Source organism: Salvelinus namaycush, chromosome 8 (assembly GCF_016432855.1).
Source record: "Salvelinus namaycush isolate Seneca chromosome 8, SaNama_1.0, whole genome shotgun sequence".
NCBI classification, from domain to species: Eukaryota; Metazoa; Chordata; class Actinopteri; order Salmoniformes; family Salmonidae; genus Salvelinus; species Salvelinus namaycush.
The window spans coordinates 43,324,997-43,347,223 of NC_052314.1; the positions used below are offsets into that span (position 1 = coordinate 43,324,997).

Genomic DNA, 22,227 nt, shown 5'->3' on the forward strand with positions numbered 1-22,227 from the left:
GGACTGGGGACAGCAGGAGTCATCATGCCCGGTAGTCCTGAAGTATGGTCCTAGGGCTCAGGTCCTCCGAGAGAGAGAAAGAAAGGAGAAGGAGAGAATTAGAGAGAGCCAAGATTTTCAAAATGTTCATAAATGACAAGCATGGTCAAATAATAATCAGGAATAAATGTCAGTTGGCTTTTCATATCCGATCATTAAGAGTTGAAAGCAGCAGGTCTGGGACAGGTAGGGTTCCATAACCGCCGGCAGAACAATTGAAACTGGAACAGCAGCAAGGCCAGGTGGACTGGGGACAGCAAGGAGTCATCATGCCCGGTAGTCCTGACGTATGGTCCTAGGGCTCAGGTTCTCCGAGAGAGAGAAAGAAAGAGAGAAGGAGAGAATTGGAGAGAGCATACTTAAATTCACACAGGACACTGGATAAGACAGGAGAAGTACTCCAATAGTTGCCAATGTCTTGGCAATCAGCAAGCGAAGTTCAGTAGGCTACATAGGCCTGTATTTCAATCATATTGAAATCATTAATCTTCAGTCAATTGACTTCTATTTGTAGACTACACGGTTGTAATTTTTGCCTCAATACATATTTCATGATGTTTAACTACATGTGCCAAATGGATCTGTGATTTAGTGCATTATTATAGGGTAAGCATCAGAATAAGTCGCCTCAATATTTTGTAGCCATAAGGTGGTAATAGCTCTCTAGGAGTGCCGTCATCAGTATTGTGGAATAATTCTAATGTTAAGGTAAGATTTGAATGGAGAAATCTGATCCCAGAGCAGCCCGCCTTTTTCAATCAGTATCGACACCTACTCCAACGATGCACTTAGTGAACGTTCTCTCTGCGTGGTGTTTGGGGAAACGCATGTGACATCTCGGCCGTTATAAGAAAGCTGCATCACTTAAACACTAGTAAGCTTCAGTTCCATCGCTATCGGGAAACCGGGCTTTGGTCTTTACCTTTACACTTTGCTGGCTGGTCCTCCTGAGGGTTCAGAGTCTTTGACTCAGGCAGCAACCAAGGAGACATCTAACAAGAAATAGGAAAATTAAGGATATTAATACCAACGGGGGGGGGGGGGGGTGCAGTTGTATAACACTTTCAATGTACAAAAAGACTGTAAACTAAGATGACTTTGCACTGGGTCTGTTTGACCTCAGCACCAGCCAAGAGATGGAGGAGAGGGAGGTGGTATACAGACAGTGTAAGTGAAAGTGTTGAAGCTACCCTCATATACACATTTATTCTCTGTCTAGCCCCTTTTTACCTTGTAGCTGTGCTGGTTGATTCTTGTCAGGGTCCTGAGTCTTAACCTCCTCAGCAACAGAGATGGAGTAGTCTGACATTTGAAAAAAAAATGTGTGTGAAAATGTGGGTGAAAAGGTAAGTGTTAATGATATCACGGAGTTTCCTACAATTATAAAATATAGTGATGATTTTCACATGCTGTCAAACAAGATCAGCACTCCTCATTGTAATTCCACTGACTGCCTTCTTACCTCCGCACGTTGCTGGTTGGTCTGTTTCCTCATCAATCTCAAAATCGGCTGTAATTTCCTCAGTCTCACTGTCACTCCTCGACCAGTCAATGTCCTGGTCCTTTTCACCTTTGACCTTTGGTGCCTGGTCTGTCTGAGTGTCGTTAGTCTTTCCTTCAATTGCTAGTTGATCCTCGCCTGGGCCCTGGTCTTAACCGTTGCCGCTGCGAAAATGGAAAAATCTGAAAGAGATGACAAAGGGTGAAAAGGTAAGTGTCATTGATATCAGTGGAGTTCACTACATTTATGACAGATCAGTGATAATTTACATATGATGCAAACAACTGTATTTTTTACCTTTGCACGTTTCCGATTGGTCTTCCTGAGGATGCTAAGTCTCTCCTCTGCTCCAGCAAGTACCCTGTCCTCCTGACTCTCTAACTGTCCTTTGTCCTTTTGGTCATCCTTTTTCTTTCTCTGGTTGGATTTGACACTCTCACTGTCATTGCTATCTGACCCCTTTCCAGGAGCCAAAGTGAGCTCGTCAGATTCTGTCGCTCCATTTTTTTTGTATGTCTCTGTGTCTTGGCTTTGACCCTCTTTTCTCTTGCCCTCCTCTCTCTTTTTGTTGCTTTGGGTTGTTTGTCTTTCTCAATGTTGTTGTCCGTATTGTCTTTGTCAACCATGCCTTTCTTCATGTTTGGTTTCCCACTCTTATCATCATCACATTCACTTCTTATCACATTTCTTCCTGTTCTCTCATCACTCTCAATATCTGCCTTTTCTTCAACCTCTCCTCCTCATCGTTTCCTTTAATTCTTCACTCATGTCCTCAGTGATTATTTCCTCAATCTCGCTGTAGTCACTCTCTGACCAGTCTATATCACCTGCCAGGTCGTTCTGAACTTTGACATTTGCTGGTTGATCATTCTGACAGTATTTGTAGCGACCTTCGCCAACAAGCATATTTTTATGTCCATCCTTTGTTTCATCCAGTGAAACCTCATCATCATCATACTGTTACTTTTTCTCGGTCAGGAGTGCTTCCGTCGTTTCATTTTTCTCTTTGTCTGTCTTCTTTTGGTGTGTTTGGCACTTTTACTGTCATCACCATCTGAACATTCTGCATCACTTCTGTATTTCTTCCCATCACTCTTGGGGTCATCATTCTGGTTGCCATCCCTCTCTTCATGCTTTGGGTTGATTTCCTCGATCACAGATGTGTCACAGGCTCAAAATGGCAGAAACAAAGATCTTTCTTCTGAAACCCGTCATTCTATTCTTGTTCTGAGAAATGAAGGCTAGTCCATGCGAGAAATTGCAGAGAAAAGAAGATCTCGTACATTGTTGTGTACTACTCCCTGACAGAGCAGCGCAAACTGGCTCTAACCAGAATAGAAAGAGTGGGAGGCCCCGGTGCACAAACTGATCAAGAGGACAAGTACATTAGTGTCTAGTTTGATAAGCAGACACCTCACAAGTCCTCAACTGGCAGCTTCACTGTTGATGTTGAGACTGGTGTTTTGCGGGTATATTAATGAAGCTGCCAGTAGGGCTGGGCGATAAGGCAAATAAATTAGCACGATATTTATATTTTTTCATTCGATAATGATAATTATCACGATATTAATCAAATGTTTAAAAGGTGCATGTCTGCTTCAAACTCAAGAATCCCTGAACAAAACGTGTTAGAGCATTGGGCCAGTAACCGAAAGATTGTTAGATTGAATCCCCGAGCTGAAAAGGTAAAAATCTGTCGTTCTACCCCTGAACAAGGCAGTTAAAACCACTGTCCCCAATAGACCGTCTGTTAAGGTTGTCGTAGTCGTTCTCCTCCTCAGAGGAGGAGGAGCATGGATTGGACCAAGATGCGGAGTAGTAGGTATTCATGCTTTAATGAACAAACAACAAACCACTACAAATTACGAAACTCTACAAACGTGATAACCTGAAAACAGTCCTGTGTGGCCCAAACACTGACACAGGAAACAAACACCCACAAAACACCAGTGAAACCCTGGCTGCCTTAGTATGACTCTCAATCAGGGACAACGATACACACCTGTCTCTGATTGAGAATCATACCAGGCCAAACACAAAAATCCCAACATAGAAAAACAAACCCAGACCAACCCACCCAACTCACCGCCCTGACCAACTAAAACAATACATAACAAAGGAAAACAGGTCAGGAACGTGACAGAACCCCCCCCCTTAAGGTGCGAACTCCGGGCGCACCAGCACAAAGTCTAGGGGAGGGTCTGGGTGGGCGTCTGTCCACGGTGGCGGCTCTTGGCGCTGGGCGAGGTCCCCACCCCACCATAGTCACTCTCCGCTTCCGTATCCCCCTCCCAATGACCACCCTCCAACTAAACACCCTAAATGAGGGGCAGCACCGGATAAGGGCGGCAGCTCCGGGCTGAGGGACTGGCAGCTCCGGGCCGAGGGACTCTGGCAGTCCTGGCGAGGGACTCTGGCAGGTCCTGGCCAGGGGACTCTGGCAGGTCCTGGCGAGGGAATCTGGCAGGTCTGGCCGAGGGACTTGGCAGGTCCTGGCCCGAGGGACTCTGGCAGGTCCTGGCCGAGGGACTCTTGCAGGTCTGGCCGAGGGACTACTGGCAGGTCCTGGCTGGACGGCTCTGGCTGATCCTGGCTGGACGGCTCTGGGGCTCCTGGCATGGACGGCTCTGGCTGATCCTGGCTGGACGGCTCTGGCTGATCTGGCTGGCGGCTCTGGCTGGCTGCTGGACTGGCTGGTCCTGGCGGACGGCTCTGGCTGGTCCTGGCTGAACGGCACTGGCTGGTCCTGGCTGGACGGCTCTGAAGGCTCGGGACAGACGGGCAGCGCTGGGCAGCAGACAGTTCAGACCACGCTGGGCAGGCAGGCAGTTCAGACAGCGCTGGGGAAGGCAGACAGTTCGGGACAGCGCTGAGCAGGCAAGCAGTGCAGCGGCGTTGGCAGACGGCCGACTCTGACCTGCTGAGGCGCACAGTAGGCCTGGTGCGTGGTGCCGGAACTGGAGGCACAGGCTGGAGACATGCACCACAGGGAGAGTGCGTGGAGGAGGAACAGGGCTCTGGAAACACACTGGAAGCTGGTGCGTGGTAGGCACTGGTGGTACTGAGTCTGGGGTGGGAAGGTGGCGCCGGATATACCGGACCGTGAAGGAGGACACGCGCTCTTGAGCAACAGCCTCCCCAACCTACCAGGTTGAATGTCCCCGTAGCCCTGCCAGTGCGGCGAGGTGGAATAACCCGCACTGGGCTATGCAGGCGAACCGGGGACACCACCTGTAAGGCGGTGGCATGTACGCCGGCCCGAGGAGACGTACTGGAGGCCAGATACGTTGGGCCGGCTTCATGACATCCGGCTCGATGCCCAACCTAGCCCTCCCAGTGCGGCAAGGTGGAATAGCCCGCACTGGGCTAAGCACGCGTACTGGGGACACCGTGCGCTTTACCGCATAAACACGGTGTCTGACCAGTACAACGCCTTCACTCCACGGTAAGCCCGGGGAGTTGGCTCAGGTACCAACCCGGCTTCGCCACACTCCCCTTTAGCCCCCCCAAGAAAATTTTTGGGTGAGCCTCTCGGGTTCCAGCCGCTCTGCCTTGCTTAGCCTCATACAACCTCCTCTCCGCTTTCGCTGCCTCCAGCTCCGCTTTGGGCGGTGACACTCCACTGGCTCTGCCCAGGGTCCTTTACCGTCCAGGATCTCCTCCCAAGTCCATTCCTCTTTTCCCCATTGTTTGTTGTTCCTGCTTCCTTCTCCACTCCGCTTGATATGTTTTGGTGGTGTTTCTGTTAAGGTTGTCGTAGTCGTTCTCCTCCTCAGACGAGGAGGAGCATGGATTGGACCAAGATGCGGAGTAGTAGGTATTCATGCTTTAATGAACAAAACAACAAACACTACAAATTACGAAACTTACAAACGTGGACTAACCTGAAAACAGTTCCTGTGTGGGCCCAAACACTGACACAGGAAACAAACACCCACAAAACACCAGTGAAACCCTGGCTGCCTAGTATGACTCTCAATCAGGGACAAACGATACACACCTGTCTCTGATTGAGAATCATACCAGGCCAAACACAAAAATCCCAACATAGAAAACAAACCTAGACCAACCCAACCAACTCACGCCCTGACCAACTAAAACCAATACATAACAAAGGAAAACACAGGTCAGGAACGTGACACCGTCATTGTAAATAAGAAGTTGTTCTTAACTGTCTTGCCTAGTTAAATAAAGTTTACTTTTTTTTTATTATGTGAGCTACACATAAAAATTATACTTAAAGGAAATTGTTCCATGTTTTCAGCCAGGGAGCACGTACCTGTGGGTCAAGACCACCTTTTCGACGGTGCTAATTGGTAGTGTCACAGGCCGGCTCATAGCCTGTGGCAAAAATGAGGGGACACGAACAACAGTATAGGCCAATCAAAAAGGTTTTTTTATTATAAACAAAAACTATTAACTTTAAACAAAGAAAAGGAATGAGGTGTGAAAGTATCATAATGTAGGGTGAATGTAAAGTGCAGGGATGCGTGATCTGTGTGTGTGGAATATGACCGAGTGAAAACTACGTAAAACTACAAAGGAACAAACAAAACAGGATCATACCTGAGGGCAGAGAGAGAGAGACGAGTGGTTAGTGAGCACGTGTAAATACCCTAAGCCCGGTGGCTCCAATCACTAACGACCCTCCTCTGCCTGCAGGAGGAACCGCCCCTGCAATGCAGAGGGGCCTGACAGTAGCATGTCCTTAGCAATGCAATGTATAATAGCATTTGTGATGTCTTTTCTATGTTTGTTGTAGGGCATAAAACGCTGTCAGTGTTGAACTGCTTCGGGCAAACATCCCTAGAATTGGCTGGTACTCGAGGGGCGTTTATCAATACCGTGGTGCAAAATCAAACCTCCTGCATGTTCCTAAGAGTGATTTGGATGTTGAAAAAGGTTGTTTCGTATTACCAGACTTCGTAGGCACGTTGTATGGCACAATATCCCCGAACATTGCTCTGCTCTTGTGTAGGACTTCAAAAAGCCAAACCACTTTCAAATTAATGAAACAGTTTAACCCTTTTTATCATGATTTCTTGTTGGAAGCTGCTCCCTTCTCCATGGCTATCACAGCCCTGTTTTCGCCTACATCACTCATTTTTCGTGGTAATAGTGGCTACTCCATTACTCGAGTGCTAAGTGGTTTTTAGTGGGCGTATACCTCTCACGTGCATATTGTCACTTCTCTGCACATTCCTGCTGCGTCACAGAGGTGAAATGGACTGCTGTACCTAATTATTCTATATCGACATTATCAAAAATGAATCTAAATGTTTTTATATAGTTATTGAGGGAACTAATTACCTCGATAATTATGATATTGATTTTCGCCCAGCCCTAGCTGCAGTTGAGAACTTGTGAGCCGTCTGTTTCTCAAACTAGACACTATAAATGTACTTGTTCTCTTGCTCAGTTGTGCACCGGGACCTCCCACTTTTCTAATGAATGACATGATCAACACAGAAGTCTCACGAGGTCATTAATGTTTCCTGATTCCCTATAGAGCTGTTATATGAACTGCTGTGGGCACAAAAACAAATGAATGCAGGATGGCTCATGATAATGACTTCAGGAAAATGGTGGTAATAAACATGGCACCATTAATGTAGGAGTTGCCTAACAATATGGTATTGTTTGGTCATAGTGATTGATCTAATCTTTCTCCAAATGATCCCCTTGCTTTATCCATCAGTATGTGCTTTCTATGGCAGGAGCAGTCAACAGCTAATACAACACTAATGGTTCTCCCCCTTCCGTGCCTTCTCTGTACAACACTAGCCCACCCTAATGCTGAAATCCCTGTTAATAGCCATTAGAGCTCCATTATCATCACATTAACTTTTATAGCAGGAAGCTATCCAAGCTGTAATTGATACAGCCAGCCAAGTTTGTTTGGGTAGGTAATAAAAGGGCTTGAGATCCTGGCACATAGTTTCTTGTTTGTGTGTGTGTGTGTGTGTGGTGTTGCTTTTCCAATAACATTAATTTTAAAGGGTAAATCTCTGGTTCCTGCCACATATTGAAAGATTGATTTGGTGTTGTTTAACACGGTACCAGCCCACAGCGTGGCATCTGTATGTATTCTAGAAAATGGTAGGAAGAGAGGAAGAGGCGGGGGGGAGGTGTGGGGGGGAGGGGATGGGGAGATAGGGGGAATGGAGCGGAAAAAGGAGGTGAGGGAGGAGGGACGCCAGAGCTGGTCCAGGTAGCAGAGAAGAACTGTCCCGAATAGAGAATGCCCACGGATACGTCTCCCATGCACACATCTCCCCTACGAAGGTAGGACACAGCTATGTACTGTACATGTGTGCAATGTCAACACAGAGAAACATGCAATACATTATTGCATGCACATGAAAGTGAAACGTAGCCTTTGTTGGTGTACTGTTTGACCCTGCTCCCCCTCCGTCCTCTTCTTCTTTCTCTTTATCTGGTCTCCACTTTCCTATTTACACACACTGTACCTTATCCCGCACTCTTAGCACACACTCATACACAATATCATAATGGAATCCCCCTGCAGTGCTTGCATCAACACACAAAGCATAAGAGGAATTAAAAACACTGTTTAAACACATCTCAATGTTTGCATAGACTCCAGCCAGCAAACCGGGAACATTTCCAGAACATTAGCTAAGATTGTAGTTAACGTTTTATCAAAGAATGTTTTTGACGACAATTAATTTTTTTATGTTTTAAATTAAATATCCTCTATAACAACCACCACAGAATATTCTAAAAAAAGTTCATTAGGTTTCCAGGTAATGTAATAGCACAATGTACAATGTAACACAAAATATGCTGTTACATTCATACAATGTTTAAGGTAGCTTGCACAGGACATTCCCTTAATGTTGCAATAATATTGTTGTGATATTGAGAAAGGTTGCACAGAACATTCCCACAATGTTGCATACTGTTCCACAATTTCCAAATAAGTACGTTTTTATGACATTCATATAATTTTTGTTTCAGGTTTAACATAATATTCCATTGATGTTCACGTAATATACATTTTACTTGTTATGGAGGTCCTCCAAACATTTCTAGAACATTTAGAAAATGTTTTACCTAATATGATTTACCTAACATTCTCAGCATGCAAATTTGTAGCTCCTTAAAGCAGATTGGAATACATCCCCATTATGTTTCTCTCCAGATTGAATGGCAATTCACATTTGAGGACTGTATTGTAGTCCCTCTACAAGGTGTGAAAGATACACATGGCATTTTAATTTCATTCATATGATACTGAAAAGCATTTAATCATACAAACACAACCATATGTTTTACCATTCATTTGTTACCAAACTGCACATTATTTCATTCATAGAACATTTAAACAGCTTTTAAATCATACAAACACAGCCATATTTTTTACAACTTTATATGTTGACATATGCACATCTTGGTTTGACCCTGCACTGTTTGGTTCCCAAGACAGGTCTTTCATCCTTTGCACCACCTGGGAAGCTCTCTTACATTTACATTTTTCGGAATATAGCCATAGCAGTATGGACAATCAGGAACTCCATGCTTCTGTTTTAGTCTTCTTAGACATAACTAACCCAGGGACATACTGGTAACTGGGATATTCGCCATCGCTTCACCCATCCTCTCTATACAGTATTCTACATATTTCTGGGCCCATATTTCCAAGGTATCCAAGACTGAGTGCTGATCTAGGATACGTTTTGCTTTTCAGATCATGAAAAATACAAGATCTGGCTTAGGAACCAAACATTGCAGGCTAAAAACCCACATGTGCAGATTCTCAAAATATGAAGGGTCAAAAATATGGTTGTGTCTGTATGATTAAAATGCTGTTCAAATGTACTATGAATCAGTGGCGTGTGGTGAGATCTGAGGTCAGGCGTGAAGACGTGAAAAAATATTGGTGCAACCAAATCATGGGCTGGTGCCAAAAACTTAAAAACGTCGTGCCACCAGGGGAAAATGTTAGTCTGGAGCCCTGCTACAAGGGGAATGTTTTCATATTGTAGTGGACAAAGATGAGAAGAATGTTTGTGCAGCCAAATGCAGGCTACTGTGCATTTCGCTATTCAGGTAGGATAAAATTTTGGAACATTCATTTATAAATGTTTTCGTATTCATCATTTGTTTTATCATTGTTATTATTGTAGGCAAATTTATTAAAACGTAACTACCAAAATGCGACAAATTACTTGTGATGTCCATAGCAAGGAGCGAGCTCTGCCTATCGTCCTGCCTATCTGCTTTTTTCACGCCAATACACATGCACATTTATTATTTGAGTGCAAGGCCAGCATCCCAGAGTCGCCTCTTCACTGTTGACATTGAGACTGGTGTTTGACTTGTGAGGAGTCTGTTTCTCAAACTTGACACTGATGTTCTTGTCCTCTTGCTCGTTGTGCACCGGGCCTCCCACTCCTCTTTATATTCTGGTTAGTTCCAGTTTGAGCTGTTATGTTAAGGTAGTAGTACACAGCTTTGTATGAGATCGTCAGTTTCTTGGCAATTTCTCGCATGGAATAGCCTTCATATTGCTCTGAACAAGAATAGACTGTCGAGTTTCAGTCTTTGTTTCTGGACATTTTGAGCCTGTAATCGAAACCCACAAATGCTGATGCTCCAGATACTCAACTAGTCTAAAGAAGGCCAGTTTATTGCTTCTTTAATCTGCACAACAGTTTTCAGCTTTGCTAACATAATTGCAAAGGGTTTTCTAATGATCAATTAGCCTTTTAAAATTATAAACTTGGAATAGCTAACACAACGTGCCATTGGAATACAGGAGTGATGGTTGCTGATAATGGGCCCTCTGTATGCCTATGTAGATATTCCAGAAAAAATCGGACATTTCCAGGTACAATAGTAATTTACAACATTAACAATGTCTACACTGTATTTCTGATCAATTTGATGTTATTTTAATTGAAAATAAATTGCTTTTCTTTCAAAAACAAGGACATTTCTAAGTGACCCCAAACTTTTTAATGGTAGTGTACACAGCAAGGCTGCCTTTCCCCTGGCCTCTGCAAATTTTTACCAGACCTCCCAAAAATTGGGGAGTAGTAGTTCACAAATCGATTTTATCATGCAGAAAAAACATGAAGATGACAAAATTAATATTGATAAAATGTATATATTTTTTTTTCACATCACTGCTATGAATGAAATAATGTGCAGATTGTCAACATATGTGTAAAATATGGGTGTGCTTGTATGATTAAATGCTGTTCAAATGTACTATGAATGCGAATTGCCATTAAATCTGGAGAGAAAAATAATAGGGATGTATTCCAATCTGCTTTAAGGACCTACAAATTTGCATGTTGAGAATGTTGTCGTAATATTTGGTAAAACTTATGTTCTTGCAATGTTCTGAGGACCTCCAAGACAAAGTAAAATGTATATTGCATGAACATCAATCAAATATGCTATGAACATCATAAAAACTGACTTATTTGGAAATTGTACAACATTGTGGGAATGTTCTGTGCAATGATGCGAATGTCACAATAATATTCTTGCAACATCCCAGACAACTCCCATAACTTAATCAACCTTAACCTTTAAAGAACGTAGACCAGATGTTATGTCAACATTCTTACAGCGTTATAGGAATGTCCTGTGCAACATAACTTAAACATTTTATGAACGTCATCACAACTGAGCATATTTTGTGTTTCGTGAACCTATCTCTTGTAATATACCCACACTGTTCCCACAACCAAATTACATGATATGGGAACATTTTTAAAAAACTCAGTAAGGCTGTTCTGTCAACATTCTTGCAACATCAAAGGAATGTTTTGTGCAACCTGATACAAACATTATCTGAATATCAGCACAACTGGACAGTCTTAGTGTTGTGGGAATCTCTTGTCATATCCCAACAATGTTGACATATCCTAAAGAAACATTCTGGGAACCATTAAAGAACCGCCGAAATGTGTTCTGGGAATGTTCTTGTAACATCAGGTGAATGTTTTTTTTACACCCTAAACGAAACATTGTAGAATCATCCGCACAACTGAAAAATGTTTGTATTTGTATTTATTAAGGATCCCCATTAGCTGCTGCCAAGGCAGTTATTTAAACATTTAAGGCAGTTATTTACACTTAAAAATATTACACGACACTACATTTCATACCACTTTTCACAAAACATTAAATGTGTTCACTCAGGCCACTACTCTACTACCACATATCTACAATGCAAAATCCATTTGTAAGTGTGTGTAGAGTGCGTGTATTATCATGTGTATGTGTAAGCGTGTGCCTGTGTGTGTCCCCGCTTATCCTGCTTAAGGTGTATTTTTATCTGTTTAAAAAAAAATCTGATTCAACTGCTTGCATCAGTTATGCTTGCATCAGTTATGAAGAGAGTGGCATGTCTTGTGGGGTACACATGGGTGTCAGAGCTGTGTGCTAGTTGTTTAAACAGACACCTCGTGCATTCAGCATGTCAACACTTCTTATAAAAACAAGTTGTGATGAAGTCAATCTCTCCTCCACTTTGAGCCATGAGCGATTTGCAGGCATATGTACATTTAAGGGCCAGCCATGCTGCCCTGTTCTGAGCCAATTTTACGAGGTCCCTCTTTGTGACTGAACAGTAGTCCAGGTGCGAGAGAACTAGGGCCTGTAGGACCTGTCTTGTTGATAATGTTGTTAAAAAGGCAATGCAGCGCTTTATTATGGACAGACTTCTCCCTATCTTAGCTACTATTGTATCTACATGTTTTGACCATGACAGTTTACAATCCAGGGTTAATCCAAGCAGTGTAATCACCTCAACTTGCTCAATTTCCACATTATTTATTACAATATTTAGTTGGGGTATAGTGAATGATTTGTCACAAATAAAATGCTTCTAGTTTTGGAAATATTTAGGACTAACTTATTACTTGCCACACATTCTGAAACTAACTGCAGCTCTTTGTTAAGTGTTGCAGTGATTTCAGTCGCTGTAGTAGCTGATGTGTATATTGTTGAGTCATCTGCATACATAGACACACTGGCTTTACTCAAAGCCATTGGCATATCATTAGTATAGATTGAAAAAAGTAAGGGGCCTAGACAGCTGCCCTGGGGAATTCCTGATTATACCTGTATTATGTTTGAGAGGCTTCCATTAAAGAACACCCTCTGTGTTCTGTTAGACAGGTAACTCTTTATCCACATTATAGCCATGGGTATAAAGCCATAACACATACTTTTTTCCAGCAGCAGACTATGATCGATAATGTCAAAATCCACACTGAAGTCTAACAAAACAGCTCCCACAATCTTTTTATCATAAATTTCTCTGTCAATCATCAGTCATTTGTGTAATGTCCTACCCTATGGGGCTCCCGAGTGGTGCAGCGGTCTAAGGCACTGCATTTCAGTGCTAGAAGTGTCACTACAGACACCCTGGTTCAAATCCAGGCTGTATCACAACCAGCTGTGATTGGGAGTCCCAAAGGGCGGCCCACAATTGGCCCAGGTTTGGCCGGTGTAGGCTGTCATTGTAAATAAGAATTTGTTCTTAACTGACTTGCCTAGTTAAGTCAAGGTTAAATCAAAAAATACATGTTGATGATTTCATTCCTGTGCTGTTTGTAAGTACCCTGGTAGGTTGACTGATAACCTGTTGCAGGCACTGGCTACAGTTTTAAGCTTTTTCTTGAGTGGGCAGCTTGATGAAAGCCAGTCAATATTTAAAATCATCCAGAAAATAAACCTCTATGTTGATATCACATACATTATCAAGCATTTCACACGTTATCCAGATACAGACTGTTAGCACTTGGTGGTCTATAGCAGCTTCCCACAAGAATGGGCTTTAGGTGAGGCAGATGAACCTGTAGCCATGTTACTTCAACAGTATTTAACATTTTGTGATGTACCCACAATGTTCCCACCAGACTGTTCCCACAACCTGATGAAATATTCTGGGAACCTTTGAAAAACACATGAAATATGTTCTAGGAATGTTCTTGCAACATCAGGTGAATGTTTTATACAAATATTATATAATCACCAGCATGACTGGACAGTTTTTGTGTTATGAGAACATTTGCCTTGACCTATCGAATGTTCTGGAAACTATCAAAAAAACAGTTTTTGTAAGCTGGGCAGGTACTACACACAGTAGACAGCCATGGTAAGAACCAGAGATAGAAACAAGCAGTATTGTATTCACTTGTTTGTGTGTTTACCGTAGACTGTATGGTGTTTACATACTCTGTTGACTATGGTCTCTCTGGAAACATTTAGTCTTCAAGCCAAACTTTTTTAGATTCCAGGTAGAACCCTTTCGGTTTCCATGTAGCTGGAACCAAAAAGGGTTCTTCAAAGGGTTCTCCTATGGGGACGGCCAGAGAACCTATTTAGGTTCTAGATAGCACCTTTCTTTCTAAGAGTGTAGTGTTGTGTGAGGTTCATTGTCAATAATGGATGTCTTCTCCCACCTAGTGGATCATTCCCGTCACTGCAGCTGTGTGGACAATACTTCTATGCAAGTGAAATACTTTGCTGAATCCCATATCGACCACTAGCACCTTGGCACATGTAGTAGGTTGGATAGGTAAAGGAAATATAATAATAGCTCCACCTGGCCTTTTGAATTCTGGCTATATTTATTAAACTATTGACACAGACACTGAACATTGATGTACTGTAAGTTCTGTACTATATTTTAGCCATAAAGCTAATTTAGTAAACATACTGTCAGTGTTTTTATCAAGTAAACTATTCAATGATGCCTTTCACTCTTTTTAAAGATTCATTGTGACTAGTGTTTTGTTCAGTCTGTGGTCTGTGTGTCTTTCTGTGTGGTTATTTTAGTGGGGCCGCAGCTGGTGTGTTTGTGTTTGTGTTTGTGTGTCACAGTAGCATCACAGTGGTCTGCTTGGCTCTGTAGGCCCTAACAGATGGAGCAGCCATCTTGTTTCTCTCCAGGACTCTGGTACTGCAGGGCTCTGGACCCAAATGTACCTCATGTACTGTCCAACACAACACACACACACACAACACACACACACACACACACACACACACACACACACACACACACACACACACACACACACACACACACACACACACACACACACACACACACACACACACACACACACACACACACAGGCATAGGAACAACTCTGTCATTTGGGACACACTTTTGCTACGGGGGTCAGGGGACATACCCCCAAATTTTAAATGCTGATTTCTATTGACTTTTGAGAAAAGGATACAGACAAATATTAACTTACAAATGGGCAAATTTACAAGGCTACGGGTGGCACCCGTAGCAGGGTCACATATGTGACCAGGGTCACATACTCTGGTACAGTCCAATCAGTCTTAGGGCCATGGCCATTCATAGTGTACTGAATATCAGTGTGACTGTGAATGTGGATATATTCAATTAACCTTTTCACATGTGAGTTCCAAATACACTACCATTCAAAAGTTTGGGGTCACTTAGAAATGTCCTTGTTTTTGAAAGAAAAGCTATTTTTTTTGTCCATTATAATAACATCAAATTGATCAGAAATACAGTGTAGACATTGTTAATGTTGCAAATGACTGTTGTAGCTGGAAATGTCAGATTTTTTCTGGAATATCTACATAGGCGTACAGAGGCCCATTATCAGCAACCATCACTCCTGTGTTCCAATGGCATGGTGTGTTAGCTATTCCAAGTTTATAATTTTTAAAAGCTAATTGATTAGAAACCCCTTTTGCAAATATGTTAGCACAGCTGAAAACTGTTGTGCTGATTAAAGAATCAAAAAAGCTGGCCTTTTATACTAGTTGAGTATCTGGAGCATCAGCATTTGTGGGTTCGATTACAGGGTCAAAATGGCCAGAAACAAAGCACTTTCTGTCTATTCTTGTTCAGAGAAACGATTCTATGCGAGAAATTGCCAAGAAACAAAAATATAATACTCCCTTCATAGAGCAGCGCAAACTGGCTCTAACTGGCTCTAACCAGAATAGAAAGAGGAGTGGGAGGCCCTGGTGCACAACTGAGCAAGAGAACAAGTACATTAGAGTGTCTAGTTTGAGAAACAGACTCCTCACAAGTCCTCAACTGGCAGCTTCATTAAATAGTACCTGCAAAACACCAGTCTCAACGTCAACAGTGAAGAGGCAACTCCTCGATGCTGGCCTTCTAGGTAGAGTTCCTCTGTCCAGTGTCTGTGTTATTTTGCCAATCTTAATCTTTTATTTTTATTGGCCAGTCTGAGATATGGCTTTTTCTTTGCAGCTATGCCTATAAGACCAGCATCCCGGAGTCACCTCTTCTCTGTTGACGTTGGTCCAAGTGACCCCGAACTTTTGAACGGTAGTGTACATTTTAACGGTAATTTTTTTAATGCAGGTGATGTCAATGCTCTCACTGTTCCAAAAACAAAACGTCCTCAAACTAAGGCACTCTGACTGCTAAGTTTCAACATTCCATCTCATTAATTCACATAAAAGTAGCCCATTTCACCGTGGATGACAATTTATATTTGAGGCATGCTATGCTAATGTAAGGCGAGGATTAGCTAGATGAGCCAGACAAATGTCTCTCTTCGATGAGAGCCCAAGCACTCCCCCAGTGTTTCCCCGGGTCAAGTATGCAGACATTTGCGCATCTCCAGTCAGAACAGAACCTGGCCGAAGATTTTTCCCCGGCTGGTGCCCACATTGCCATCATTGTTGTTTTCCTTACAAATAATTACTTTGGACTTGTGGGTGTTCCTATCAAAGTAAGTGCCTTATTACATTATAATATTAGTTTCTGTATATCGTGTTGTCGTTTCTACTGTAGCACACTGTATGTATCTATTTATGGAGCATAATGTATTGTACACTCCTTTACAGTTTTACTGAAGGAACAAACAGCAAGAAAAGACATGCCTAAATGTGGTTGTCTATTTTATTGAATTAGTAGTAGTGGTTGAGCAACAAAAACGAGTTTTACTAGAGAAAAGACTGACAACTTATAAATATGCATAACCCATATTTAAATATGTAGTGATTTAAACAACAAAAACTAAATTCCCACCCCTTAAGGCATTGCATCATGGCAGGTCACCTGTCAAGTCAGTCAGTCAGTAATTGCTGCAGATGTGTTCAATAGTGCTTGAGCATATGGTACTCCCCAAAGCATGGCGCAACACACAAGGGTGTGTCATAAGCTAAACACATGTACTTTGTCAACCTCCTCCGCTTCCTTATCCTGGTGCTGGACAGGCAGACTTTGCAGTGCCTCCGTGTGTGACTACTTTGAGCAGCAGTTTGAGGGACTTCCGAGGGAAAATGCTGTGCAGTGAGGTGTAGGGGATTGTCTGCAGCAGGACTGCCCCCAGTGGATGGACGCCGAGGGGTGTGGTGCTCCTCCAGCAGCTCTCTCATGAGCTTCTCTCTGTACTTTTGGTAAGTAATCACCTCACCTATGGGGGAGAGGGGAGGATGAGGGTGTGGTGAGGATGAGGGAGTGGTTTAGGTGGGTAAGATATTGTCAATATAAATGCATAATGGAACTGTATGTGATTTGTATGTGAACTGTATGTCCAATTTCAAAAACATATTGTTCAGTAATCATCTCACCTATTAGCTGGCAGTGGTGAACTATGTGGCCATTGAGGAGAGCAGTGTCGATCACATGGGAAAAAATCTTATACTAGTTGTGTGAGCGCATTCCACAAAACTGTTTATCATGTCCACCTTATTCAATGCCCACATTTGGAGTTTATAGTCAAGCACAAAGTCCGGTTTGATCTTTCTCTCTCCTGTCGGGTGGTTCACCTTCCATGTGACCAACATGGTTGCTGTATGGACAGTGGAGAGGATCTGGACGTCTAGTTTGTCATGCCACTTTACTGCCAGCTGTTGACCGTTCTCCTTGAACTCTACCTCCCCGCTCTGTATCTTCCTGCTTCCCATTCCTTTTTCGGCTAGACTGTGCCACAGGCCCCTGTGCTGTTGGAGAGCAGATGCTGGAAAAGTGTGGGACTGCTGTACCAATTGTCCACATACAAAGTGTGTCCTTCGCGAGATGAGGAGCCAGTGAGCTCATCACCAAGCCCCTCATAATGTTGGATGTCAGTGGCGGACCCTGTGTAGACTAGACTATAATGTCCCGGACAGATCCTGCTTTCACAAGACACATAACAAAGAACTAACAAACCTGTGCCTTTTTTGGAGGGAATGTATAGATGGAATTCCAGCAAACCCTTCCATAACACGAGGGACTTGTCAATGTATAGGTCCTTGTATAGCACAATGACCCGACCAAATGCGTTCCATGAGAAGGACTGTTACCAGGAAGTTATACATTTTGCTGATTGTGGTTGTCACCCATTTAGCAAGCTTCCCCCTCATTCCTGACTCTCTCTTCTCCTGTAGCTACAAGGCATAGCGATTGCTCTCCTCCACTGTGTCTCCCACCAGCTCCCCTGTCAGAAAACGTTTGAAGCACTCTGCCTCAGCGGGCGATGGCAAGGGGTTTGCACTCCAGACTGGGACTCCTCAAAGCCAACAGCAGTGCCAGGAGGGGTGAAATGACTGGCGGCCTTCCAGCTACCTCCGTTCCCTGTACTTCACCCACTGTTGGTCTGCCTCCATCACCAGCATCTTCAGAGAGACCTGGGACTTCGTTGGTGGGCAATTCAGGGTTCTCAATGGCCACAAGGTTTGGGGGGCAGTTCCTCACTGTCACTGTCAGAATCTGATTCCTCACTTTCATACCCAGAATGTCGGCATTTGTGAGTTGTCTCCTTTTGAAAAACATTGCTAATGATACAGCTTAGCTCACTAGCTACATACATAAACAACAACACTGAATGGCTCCGAGTGAGTGTCAGAGGTTACGCGAGAGTGTCAGAGGTTACATGATTGACTGCCGGCAGGTGCCAATTGTATCAATAAATTATCAGAAAATGGTTTGTGTGGTAATAATTTATTTATTTACTGTTTTATTCACATGTTTTCAAGTACTGGTGTTGACAAATAATGCATTCTGATTCTTGTATAGATTGTAATGGACACATACTGTATGATGTGTGTAAAACATTTTTTTTAAGGATGTACTGATTATGATGAGTTAATGCTAAGTTAATTGCCAACTATGTGTGGAGCCATGTTTGTTGACATTATACAAAGATGTTATAACAAAACGAGGTGAAGGGAAGGTTCACTCATCTTTTGAGTTAGAAGTGACTGATTCCAGAAGTGAATGATTGTACACGACACACCCCCTTCAGCATGCATACTGCAAACAGACCCAACTCATTTTGTCGCCTCTTCTTTGGTTGAAGCGAAAAAAATAACATGGCGGATCGCACAAACTCTGGGATTACTTTCGACTTTTAGAAAGTGTTTTACTCAATTATTTTGATCACTGGTGAGCTCACCCGTGATGTGATGAATTGTAAATAGTAATTGCTATTAGCGAATTCATATTAGGATTTCTGTCAGTAGAGAGTTGGCTAAATATGACCGCTTGTGTTAGCTCACTCTTTCCTCAGTTAGCACTTGGACTAATGTAGCCTGCATTGTCCGATTTGGATGAGAATTGTGTTAAGCTGGTCCAACTTCTGTGAATGTCTGACCATTGCATTCAAAAATAAACTGATCACATTGAGGACATTAAGTTGTAAAGACTGTTTTTGCACAAATTGTTTCTGTGAAAATAAAGTGTGGCCAGCTCAAACGCTGACAGTTGCGTAAATTGTATCGAGTAAATTGTTCTAAATCACACCGGTTTGAGCATATGGCGCAGTGACCACCGCAGTGACCACCATAGAATGCTCAAACCCTGTGCTCATATCCGTCAAAGGGTTAAACAACCACTTTATACTCTCTCTGCTACTGTAGGATTAATTTCCTAGTATTTTTCTCACTTCCCCCATGTCAGGTTGTTACTACTGCTGCTCTACATACTGTATGGTTTAAAACGTCTACTATTTTCAACTTGTAATACAGTTATTATACTGTAATAATAACTAGCAACATACACAGTTAAAAACAGTTGTGGGGGCCACAAAAAAATCTTATCTCATCATGAGGGGCCGCAGTGGCTCTCCGGTCTGGGTACAGTACCCACATCCATAGGGCGTAGAGAAAATGTTGCAGTTAGAAATCAAGTTTGCTGCAATTCTACACATTTTGCCATGTGGTGGAGAGAAACATGTGCAGTTTTACAGCTAATTTCCTGCAATTCTACACATTTTGCCATGGGTTGGAGTAAAATGTTTAATATGATATCTAAGTGAGAGTGACTAACAAAATCAATGGACCCCCCCCAATAAATGTTATTTGAGAGTATTGAAGTCTATCTGCTAATTTCATAGCTGATCTATCTCTTTAAAAAATATAAAATAAAATTCTAACATATTTGCAGGAAGTGGTTGTGTAAATTGTAAAGGATGTGTGGATACTCTGAGTGCATTTCCATTGGGATGCATCGTGCACATACATATCACACATTCATCTTCCTGGTGGCTCAATGCACATTTCTCATTCAACAAACATTTCACTCTCCATCTCAGGACTTGCACTCACTTTCATACCTGTTTGAGTGGCTACATGCTTTCGCTTTCATACCTATGGCCTGGAAATGCTTCTTCCATTCACCATCACATTGTCTCTGTTCATCTTGCACACTCGATTCAATCTAAGTGTGTGTTTTTGCATGGAGGTCAGTGTGTGTGTGTGTGTGTGGAGTTCATATGGTCTCTGTGAGCTTGGTGTTCTACACAAGGGAGACAATCTGGCTTCTCTCAGTGTTGTGTTCATAGTATTGTCTTCAGCAGGCCTGGGCAAATTGACCTGATTCAATACGGGCCCGCGGAATCATGCTCAGATCACAAAGAATTTGCAATAGTAAAGTTTTGAAAAACATATTTGTTTTTCAAATTAAAAGCCCAATGAATACTCACCTTCTGTGTAATGATTTAACTCCCACCGCTTGTGGGACATTTATTTTGAAGTCATGTATAAATAACAATTGCACAAGGACAGACAGTGACTGACAGGCTGACACACATGTCACAGTTACAAATAGTAGCTAGCTAGAAATTGGCAAAAATCAGTTTTTCAAAGGAAAGTAGACAATGAATGTAGGGTGTTCCAGCAAGAGTGGACATCGAAATATTTATTTATTGAGGTATCAGGGAAAGCTGTGTGCTTAGTGTTGAAAGACTACAACTTGTCCTGACACTTCTAGACGAAGCATGCAAAGAAATATAGGAATATGTCTTCTGAGCAGAGGGCAAGTGCATCGAAAGAGTTGCTTTCTCAGTTATAAAAGCAGCAAGGACTTTTCTCAAAACGTCATTCAGCAAACGACAGAATTGCGAGAGCTAGCTATGTACTGTCCCACAAAATTGCTAAACATTGCAAGTCATTCGCTGGGGGTGAATTCATTAAAAATAATGTTTAATTGACTCTGTAGCAAAACTTTGCCCCAACAAGAAAGATCTGTTTGAAAATGTTTCCCAGGAAAAAACATTGGTCTTTTAAAATGGATACAAGATCAAGTAGCTGAGCTGAACCCAGAAAATATATATTTTTTCCTGCATTGCATTATTCATCAGGAGGTGCTCTGTAAATGTGTTTTTAAAATGAGCCATGTTGTGGATACGGTCACTAAAGTGGTAAACTTCATTAGAGCAAAATCTTTAAACCACAGGCAGTTTGTCTCACTTTTGGAAGAGACAGAGTCGGACCATGCAGATCTGCCCTACCACACAAACGTGAGATGGCTGAATTTGGGGAAGGTGCTTAAAAGGGTGTGGGACCTCAAGTCGGAGATTGCGGAGTTTTTGCAAGTGAAAGGAAAATATGTGGATTGCCCTCAACTGCAAGATAAACCATGGTTGGCTGATTTTGCCTTCACCGTGGACATCATCGCCCTCCATGTATGAACTGAATTCCAATCTACAAAGGAAGGGCCTTTTTGCACATCAGATGTACAGCCTTGTCAAAGCTGTCAAGGGAAAATTACTCCTCCTGACCCGCCAAGTAGAAGCCAACAATCTCACCCACCTTCCGACACTACCCGTCTGTTCCCTATCAGATGACCAGCGGGAGAAGTATACATCGCTGCTGCGTGCTTTGAACGGTGAGTTCTCTCGTCGTTTTGAGGATTTCAAAGTGTTGGAAAATGACATGCTGTTGGTTTCCTCTCCTTTCACCTTCAATGTGGATAACACTCCCACAGACCTGCAACTTGATGTCAATGCAGCTGGTGGCCACACCAGATACTAAGTACTGCAGTGCATCTCCTCCTCATGGACTGCACCAGATTTGCCAGTTCTTGCTGTGAGATGTTACCCCACTCTTCCACCAAGGCACAGGCAAGTTCCTGGACATTTCTGGGGGGAATGGCCCTAGCCCTCACCCTCCAATCCAACAGGTCCCAGACGTGCTCAATGGGATTGAGATCTGGGCTCTTCGCTGGCTATGGCAGAACACTGGACATTCCTGTCTTGCAGGAAATCATGCACAGAATGAGCAGTATGGCTGGTGGCATTGTCATGCTGGAGGGTCATGTCAGGATGAGCCTGCAGGAAGGGTACCATATGAGGGAGGAGGATGTCTTCCCTGTAACGCACAGCGTTGAGATTGGCTGCAATGACAACAAGCTCAGTCCGATGATGCTGTGACACACCGTACCAGACCATGATGGACCATCCACCTCCAAATCG

The 22,227-nt window shown here is 42.9% G+C and overlaps 1 pseudogene; it reads left to right on the top strand.

Moving 5' to 3' along the window:
* The window catches only part of LOC120052132, a 192,581-nt pseudogene that overhangs the window by 295 nt on the left and 170,059 nt on the right, over positions 1-22,227 (top strand).